This window comes from Coenobita brevimanus, chromosome 95 (genome assembly GCF_032717465.1).
Source record: "Coenobita brevimanus isolate Jiangsu-jjx chromosome 95, ASM3271746v2, whole genome shotgun sequence".
Lineage (NCBI taxonomy): Eukaryota > Metazoa > Arthropoda > Malacostraca > Decapoda > Coenobitidae > Coenobita > Coenobita brevimanus.
This window is the reverse complement of record NC_137048.1, coordinates 15,138,107-15,147,416: the sequence shown is the minus strand read 5'-3', so window position 1 is coordinate 15,147,416 and position 9,310 is coordinate 15,138,107. Positions and strand designations below refer to the sequence as shown.

Genomic DNA, 9,310 nt, shown 5'->3' with positions numbered 1-9,310 from the left:
AACAATACCCAAAAGAAAATGCCAGTGATTTCTTGGCCTATAATGTATTAAACCAGGATAGGCTTGAACCCTGAGGGCAGGGGTTTCCTTCAACTGAGTTTAATTATCTGGTGGTACCTAGAATAAATTCTATCTATCTATCTATTGCCAGACGCCTCAATCCCGTTCGGGGTCGCCACAAACAAATCGCCTCCACATCACCCTGTCCTCTGCCATTTCACTTCCCCGCTCCCAACTTACACACCCCTCTCTCATATACCTCTGCACCCCATCCCTCCATCTCATCCTTGGCCTCTCCCTCCCTCTTCCCCCCTCCACCTCACTCACATACACTCTCTTCGTCAGTCTTTCACCCTCCATCCTCTCCACATGGCCAAACCACCTCAGTGTATTCCTCCTAACGCTTCCTATCACATCCACATCCACACCACAACGCTCTTTTATATACTCATTTGTCAGCCTGTCTCTCCATGTGACTCCACAGGCTCCTCTTAAATAACTCATTTCCACTGCTTTCACTCTTGACTTGTGTCCTTCCAGCAACGTCCAAGCTTCACTTCCATACGTTAGAGTTGGTATCACAACACTGTCATGTAGTAACCTTTTCACTTCCATGCTCACTTCCCTGCTTCTTATCACTGCTTTCAAGGAACCAGCAACCTTTCTTCCCTGCTGCACCCTATCAAGCACTTCACCCTCCAAACCTCCATCCTTACTCATCACACTACCCAAGTACTTAAACGTACTCACATTTTCCAATTCCTCACCATCCAACCTCGCTGTACATTCACTGACTTCACCTCTCTCAAAGACCATCACTTTACTCTTCCCTACATTCACCTTTAGATTCCGTTTCTTACACACTCTCCCAAACTCATCCACCAAGTCTTGCAGCTCTCCGTCTTAATTCAACAACACAGTATCATCTGCAAACAACAGTACAGGGAGTTTCCAAACACTACCCTCTCTCACCAGGGCCACTCCAACATCCACTACCCTACTTGTACCTCTTTTATTACCCCATCCATGTACAGATTGAACAACCATGGAGATATGACACATCCCTGTTTCAACCCAAACTTCAAAAGAGAAAAATTCACTCAGTTCACCATCCACATGCACTGCAGCCTTAGCACCATCGCACATACTCTTCACAGCATGCAACAACTTCCCATCTACTCCATATATTATTAATACTTTCCACAATCCTTGTCTATCCACCCTCTCATATGCTTTCTCCAAATCCATGAAAGCTGCATACATCTTCTTTCCCTTCTCTAGAAACTTTTCCACTAAAGATCTAAGAATGAATATTTGATCTACACAACCTCTTCCCTTCCTAAAGCCTCCCTGTTCTTCTCCACCTAATTCCTCTGTTCTGTCTCTAATTCTGTCAATAAGTATCCTACCATACACTTTTCCTATTATACTCAGAAGACAAATGCCACTATGATTACATAACACTTCTTTTTCCCCTTTTCCTTTGTACAAGGGAATAATTAATCCTGACTTCCAATCCTCCGGGACTCTACCTTCCTCCCAGGCCAATCTGCACATTTTCCACATCCATTCTACTACTATCTCTTCCCCAGGCTTCAGCATTTCACCACACACTCCATCAATTCCTGGGGCTTTCCCCAATTTAACTTTCTTCATTGCTTTCACAACTTCTATCCTACTGATTTCTTCCTGTCTTCTCACCTCCCTCCTTCTCCCAGCCACTTATATTCGCATTACTTCCATTCTCTATGTTCAACAATTCCTTAAAGTGTTCTCTCCATCTGCTCACTTCTTCCCCCTTCTCCACTAGTAATCTACCATTTTTATCTTTCAATCCCCTGCTAATTTAACTTCCACCCTGTCTTATTCTTTTCACCTCTTTCCAGAACATTTTCTTACAGTCCCTCCACTTTACACTCAAGTTCCTTCCAAATTCCTCATCCGCTCTCTTCTTACTCTTTCTTACTAATCTTTTCACCTCTTTCTTTCTACATATAACTCTTTCTTTCGGCTCTCAACTTCCTCCACGCCCCTGTTTCTCATCCATTCATTGTATGCTTTCTTCTTTTGTGCCACAGCCTGTCTCACCTCTTCATTCCACCACGCTGTTCCTTGCACACCCCTCCGTCTTCTTTTCATCCCACACACCACATCACATGCTGCACATATTTCTTCTGTGAATATCCTGCACACTCCTTCCACGTCCCCCACCTGCTCCAATTCATATTTGCTCAATCGTTCCTCCACTTCTCTCTTATATTCTGCCTTTTTCTCATCCTCTTGTAACCTTTCCACTCTCCTTACAAATACTCCTTCTTCCCGTCCTTCCCTTCTTCTATTTCTCCATCTTAATTGGATCTTGATTCTGGCAACCACTAAGTAATGGTCAGAAAGTCCACTCCCCCACCCTCTATAAGCTCTTGCATCCATTACACATTTTCGCATCGTTTCATCCACACACACATAATCAATCATTGCCTTCCTTTCATTCAGTTCACCACCCACCCTTCTCATCACTCGCCATGTATACCTGTGGATCATTTTGTGCCTGAAGAGGGTATTGGCTATCACCAACCCCCTCCCAGCACAAATGTCCACTAACGCATTGCCATTCACATCTATCTCAGCAGGCACACCCCACTCATCAACTATTCCATCCACCTTCACATTCCCTACTTTACCATTCATATCACCAATCAAAAACACTCTCTCATTCCTTCCAAACTTTTCCATGCACACTTCCACATTTGTCCAGAACTCTTCTCTCACTCTGCTTGCACGATCTTGGATTGGCGCATACACACACATAATTGCCCACATTTGTATTCCAACTTTCAATCTTATCCACACAATCCTTGACCCAACTGATCCATACTCTCTTATGCTCTTCTTCCATCTTTTACTCACAACTATACATACTCCTTCAGAATTTTGCCCTCTCATTCTCACCTACTCCTGCACATGTACCCCATCCATACTCACATTCTCTCACACTCTTACCTTCCCATTTAGTTTCAGTTATTCCGCATACATCAACTTTCGCACCCTCAAGCACCTGGACAATCTCTCTCTCTTTCACGTCATCATTCGCTCCCCTTACATTCCATGTTCCGATAACCATGTCCTTTGTCTGGTCCTTGGTTGTCATCTTTTGGTCAGTCCTTGTCCGAGCCTTATTGTTTGTGTTTTTAGTTAGTTGTTTTCCGGGGAGGGGCACTAACCCTCCGCCAACCCTTTTAGTCGCCTTTTATGACAAGCAGGGATACTGGGGGAGTATTCTTGAAAAACCCCCTTACCCCTTTTAAAATAGATTACTGTAACAAATTTATAGTATGTGGTCAAAATGCATCATTTAACTGTGGATGCAGTGATACAGATCGGTAAGAACTATGTTCCACTGCACATATAAAACAAGTAAAATATTACCTATGTAAAATTGGGGACAATATTTTGGGTGTATGAGACAGTAGTGTCAGAGCATGAATTAAACTTAGTACATACTGATAAGAAGTGTTTTATATATATATGTATATATATATATATATATATATATATATATATATATATATATATATATACATACAGTACCCTCGCGTCCAACATGTGTTAGTCCAGCACGATTCAGGTCCAGCACGGAGAGCAAATAATTAGTATTATTTAATACGATTTAATTACTGCAACACGAGTGTGTGCACAGAGCTCCGAGAAGTGGGCGAAATCCGCAGAGTTCAACTCTAGCACGATCACCCCCGGTCCAACACGGTCATACTGGACATTCCCATGATGATGATAGCCAATGAAAACTTCTGATCAAGTAGCCTTCCCCACCCGCTATCGTGACGTGATCATGATGCCGCCCAATTAAAAACGCTTCTGGTGTCACGTGATGTTTTGTTTAAATTTCTCCTGCCACAGCGCCACTCAGTCGCATAATTGCATTGGAAGGTGCTTTTTTCTTGCTGCATTTTCTGCCCTTGTTACTGCATTTTACCCTGCTCACGATGCCTAGGAAGCCTTCTGAGAACCCCAAGAAGCGTTGGCACCTCCCTCAGGCCACCAAGCTAGAAAGCATCGAGAGGAAGAAGAAAGGGGAGAGGAAAGTTGACATTGCCAAGGCCTACGACATGAATGAAGCCAACGTGAGGGCTATAATAAAAAACCAAGACAAGATCCTGGCAGCCGAAGGCTATCACACGGCACTTCATACCAGGTTTGCTGAGGATATGATGGTAAATCGGAACGGTAACGTGGTAAAATTGCCGACGATACCACGGGCATTTGGAATTCATCTGGATGGATTCCTGCCGAGGATACGATGGGCAAAACAGTGTGACCAAAACCCAGGCAACTCGACAGAGAATGTATCGTACTACAGCATTGAACATTTAGCCTGACACTGAATACATATTAATATTTTAGAATAAATATCAATCATTTTGAAACCCTTCTCATCGGCGTGTGTACCAGTTTATAAACAAAGTTGCTTCTTCTTATTCTCTACCGAGTCAGCGACAGCGATCACTTTCCACAGTCACGAGACGGGGCTCTGGCAACAGTGTGAGAAGCATGCCGTTTGCCAAGGATTACAGAGTGCTAGGACAGGCAGAAGCAGGACCTTCCATGGCTGTGGACGAAGATAGTGATTCTGAGTGTGATTTCGAAGGATTCATGAGGGAGGTTGAGGAGGAGCAACAGCCATTACCCGCTAGTGACGCCAGCAGCCATCCTCCGGGGACCCAGTATGACTACCTACAGCCTTGGATACTACCTTCCATTCCCAGCAAGCCCACCAACACTATCCTAAAAGGTTAGTTATCATTCATAGCACAGTACCATTTATTAAATTACAATAGTACCAATATATGTATAGGTATATGGTAAGTATTTAGGGTGACTTTTCCTAGGGTTGCTGACATAATTCATTTTTTCCCATAAGCTCTATTGTTAGTCCAACACGTTTTTGGTCCAACACGTGACCCATGCATGACAATATTACCGAGTTGGATGCGAGGGTACTGTATACATATATATATATATATATATATATATATATATATATATATATACACAGTAAAACCTCGATATAACAGACTTCAATTGACTGGAATTCGCTTTTATCAGACTCGAGGAGCTACTGGACTAAATTCCTATATATCGGAAAAAATCTGATAAAGCCAGAAGCAGTCCGGACTGCCTGACCACTTCAGCTATGTTCACTACAATAAGGTAAATAAAATACATGTTTATCAGTGTACAGTACAGTATTATTTTATATATTATACCATTTAATTAATGTAGTGAAGTTATAACACAGTACAGTACCACAGTGGTAGTCAAAACAGTTTAAAAACCGTTCATGCAATCCGGACTAATGTCTGATATATCGGAAAAAGTCCGGATTAGCAGGGGGAAGTCCGGATGTCGCTTTTATCGGAATTTCGCATTTTTCGGAATGGTTTGGGCCCCAATTAGTCCGTTATAGTGAGGTCTTACTGTATATATATATATATATATATATATATATATATATATATATATATATACATACATATATATATACTGTATAATTATAAACAACGTACTGGTAAGCATTAAATGTGTAAAATTGGCAACAAATGTTTTGCTGTGTCAGACAGTGGTTACTTGGCATAAGTGACTTTATCTGATCAGTTCTTTATTGAATGAACATGTGACAGAAAAGGACAATATGCAGGAAATTACCCCAGTGCCTAGTCATATCAGTTGATAGTCCCCTACTCATAAGATGCACTGTAATATTGCTTGATAAAAGTGGACTATGTACAAGTGACAGAAAGATTTTACTTTGTATTGTACTGACTACCTAGCAAGTCCCTGAATGTTATTCACTTATTGCTCTTTCCTTTTCCCTTCAGTATCCTAAAGAAACCAATTATATTATCTACTGCAACCCGTGTCGTACATTTACTCTCATGTTCCAACTCTCCAGGGTACTGAATTGTATTTGTTGATTTTATTTTCACTAATTTTTCATGTTAGTAGAGTACTTTGGAAGTTCACCATCACTATTTTTTAGGAATCTTTCATATTATACCATTTACAGTACTGTACATGCTGCACAGTATTGAATAATCAGCCATTATAATTCCTTTTATGTATTTCTATGAAACACTTCATCATTGAAAATTTGCAATAGTAATTCTTGCCACTATCATACTGCCAGCCTCATACTTAGTTTCACATTGTTTTCAGTTCTAGCTGGCAGGTGTAACACATCCTCACGACTCATCCACAACTTAAATGATTATTATGTTTAGTCCACTTGCAACTCTGATTGTTGATCCTTACCTGTTGTTTGTACTTAGGATTGGCTTCATTTTTTTACCAGTTATTTCATGGCTGCTTATTTCCTACCATTGGAAGCTAAGTTTGTTTTGTGAATGAGACAGAAGTAACAGAAGTTAGTTATGGTATTGCACTGAGAAACAGATTGCTCAAAAAAAAAAAAAAAAAAAAAAGTCTGACCTGTATGTGATTGCAGTAAGTGTGCAACTCATCTGTCTATCTATCTATCTATAGCCCAACGCCCTAATCCCGCAAAGGGTGGCCGCACACAAAAAGCCTCCAAGTCGCTCTGTCACCCACCATTTGACTACCCTCCCCCCAACTCACCCCCCCTCCCTCATATACCTCTCAACTCCATCCCTCCACCTCATCCTCGGTCTACCTCTCCCTCTCCCTCCCTCCACCTCACCTACATACACCCTCTTAGTCTTTCATTCTCCATTCTCTTCACATGTCCAAACCACCTCAGTGTATTTCTCCTAATCTTCTCAACCACATCCACATCCACCCCACAGCGTTCCTTCCCTTCTTCATTCGTCAACCTGTCCCTCCTCGTCACTCCACAAGCTCCTCTGAAGTAACTCATTTCCACTGCCCTCACTCTTGACTTCCCCTCTTGCAAGGTCCTTGCCTCGCTTCCATACGTCAGGGTAGGGATCACAATACTATCATGCAGTGACTTCTTAACTTCCATACTCACCTCCCTATTTCTCATCACTGCTTTCAGTGTACCAACAACCTTCCTTCCCTGCTGTACCCTGTCACGCACTTCATCCCCCAAAGTTCCATCCCTACTCATCACACTACCCAAGTACTTGAATGCACTCACATTCTCCATATCCTCACCATCCAACCTCACTGCACACTCTGTGACTGCATTCCTCTCAAACACCATAACTTTACTTTTGTTTACATTAACTTTCAGATTTCTCCTCCTACACACTGTCCCAAATTCATTCACCAAACCTTGCAACTCCCATTCATCTTCACTCAACAGTACTGTATCATCAGCAAACAGCAACAGTTCCTTTTTGCAATTAACTATTCTCCATAAAAGCACCTTTTTTTTTTTTCCCCAACTAAAATTGCTTATTACTTATACAGTAGTTGTGTGTTTATCACTGCATTAGGAACTGATTGTTTTTTAATATTTCATTGATGGCAGCTTGGTTTTGAATACTTTTTTTCAATACTGCACCTAAGAGTTGCTCACTGAATAATACTGTAATTATTATAGCTACATTACTGGCAATATTATATCTTTAGGCAGTAATGTTACTAAAGCTCAGCTGCATTGTCCAAGAATTCAGTTAAGAGATTGTTGGTGAGTCAAGCTGTACAAATGTTTTGATGTGTTTCGTATATAGAGTAGTTTGTGTAATATTTAAGATGATTACTGTCAGTACAGTAGCTAAGTTAGACAAGGAGAATGAATGTTCTGTAGTGGATAGGCAAAGGTATCTACAAACTTATAATTTACTATACCACGTTGAGTACACCACTTCCCTTCCGATCAGCGAAGTTAAGCAACGTTGGGTCTGGTTAGTACTTGGATGGGTGACCGCCTGGGAACACCAAATGCTGTTGGCATAACGTTCACCCTACGTGTCAAGTGGGGTTGGTGGAGGATTAGTGCCCCTCCCTGTAAAACAATTAACTGTAAGCCCTTGGCCACCCTGTTTGGGATACATGGTGTCTGGCAATGAATGAATGAATGATCTTGGTTTATGGAAGTGTAAAGCAGCATCTACTTATGACTTTTAATTTCAGTACTCAGACATGGTAATTTGAAATACCGTATTTTTATAAACATTCCGTTTTATGCTCTTAAAATATCAGAGATTCTCATGTAATGCAGTGTAGTAGGTGTGAAGCTAATGAGTAAGTTTAGCACTTCACTAGTCTAGGTCAAGTATTATTATTGAGTAGATAATGCATGTACAATATTATTACCAGCTTCCTACAGATAAATGTAAACTGTGTTTTTAAAACCTATTTATTTTTATACCATGTGTGCAGCAACTCATGGATACAATTTATCAGTATTACTGAAATTATTTGGTACATTACATCAAAATAATTTGCAATACCTCAGAGTTAGGGTTCATTTTCATTTTAGTTTTTAAGGTTCCAGCATGCTTGCATGCATCAGCCTTGGACACTTAATGGTGGCTTTCCAGACTGGTCGATCTCTAGCAGCCTTCCTATTCAGTCCCTTATCCCTGAGGTCATGCTCAATGGTATCATCCGGTCATTTTTGATCTACCTCTCACAACTCTACCCCTAATGTTAACACGTCTCACTTTCTGCACCCAATTGTCATCTCCCATCCTCTCCACATGCCCAACCACCTCAATCTACCCTTCCTCATCCCAACATCAATACACTCCAGTCTCATCCTACCTCTTAATTCTTCCACTGTAAACCTAACTCCCCAGGCCTAGCATACAAGGATGTATTGCACATCCACTTAATCATTGTCATTTCTGTATGTTTGAGCCTGCGAATACTATATCCTCTTCCTTCATCCCCCCCCCTCCCTACAGGAGGCTTCAAGCTTTTAACAAGTAGATATAGCGTGTGACTGGCTGAAGATACCCTTACATGATCATGTCTTGAAATTCTTGTTATTATGTCTTGATACTGTATTATGTAAATTGTGAATTTGAATAATAAAAGTTCAGACTGCAAAAGTCTCATATTGAATGACTCCTGTCTTTCATTAATCTTTATGTAGTATCAGCTGCTACATTTAAGAAAATCAAACATCCATAATCCAGTCCAGTATTGCCCCATGTGGACAGTAGGAGAATGGAGTTAGGCACTTTCAGTTATTGACCCCTGAGCAGCATTGGATGAGCAATAAATCTCGACCATTCCATGGAATGCAACCCTTATGGGCCACATCCAACTGGAATGTCTTAATAGACCACCAGGTATAAATAAAACTGTATGAAGGCAATGGAGCTAATGCACAACATCACTA

The 9,310-nt window shown here is 41.1% G+C and overlaps 1 pseudogene; it reads left to right on the top strand.

Annotated features, from left to right (window-relative positions):
• The first annotated feature begins 7,795 nt into the window (after positions 1 to 7,795).
• LOC145413347 (5S ribosomal RNA) lies at positions 7,796 to 7,914 on the top strand (annotated as a pseudogene).
• The last annotated feature ends 1,396 nt before the right edge of the window (positions 7,915 to 9,310 follow it).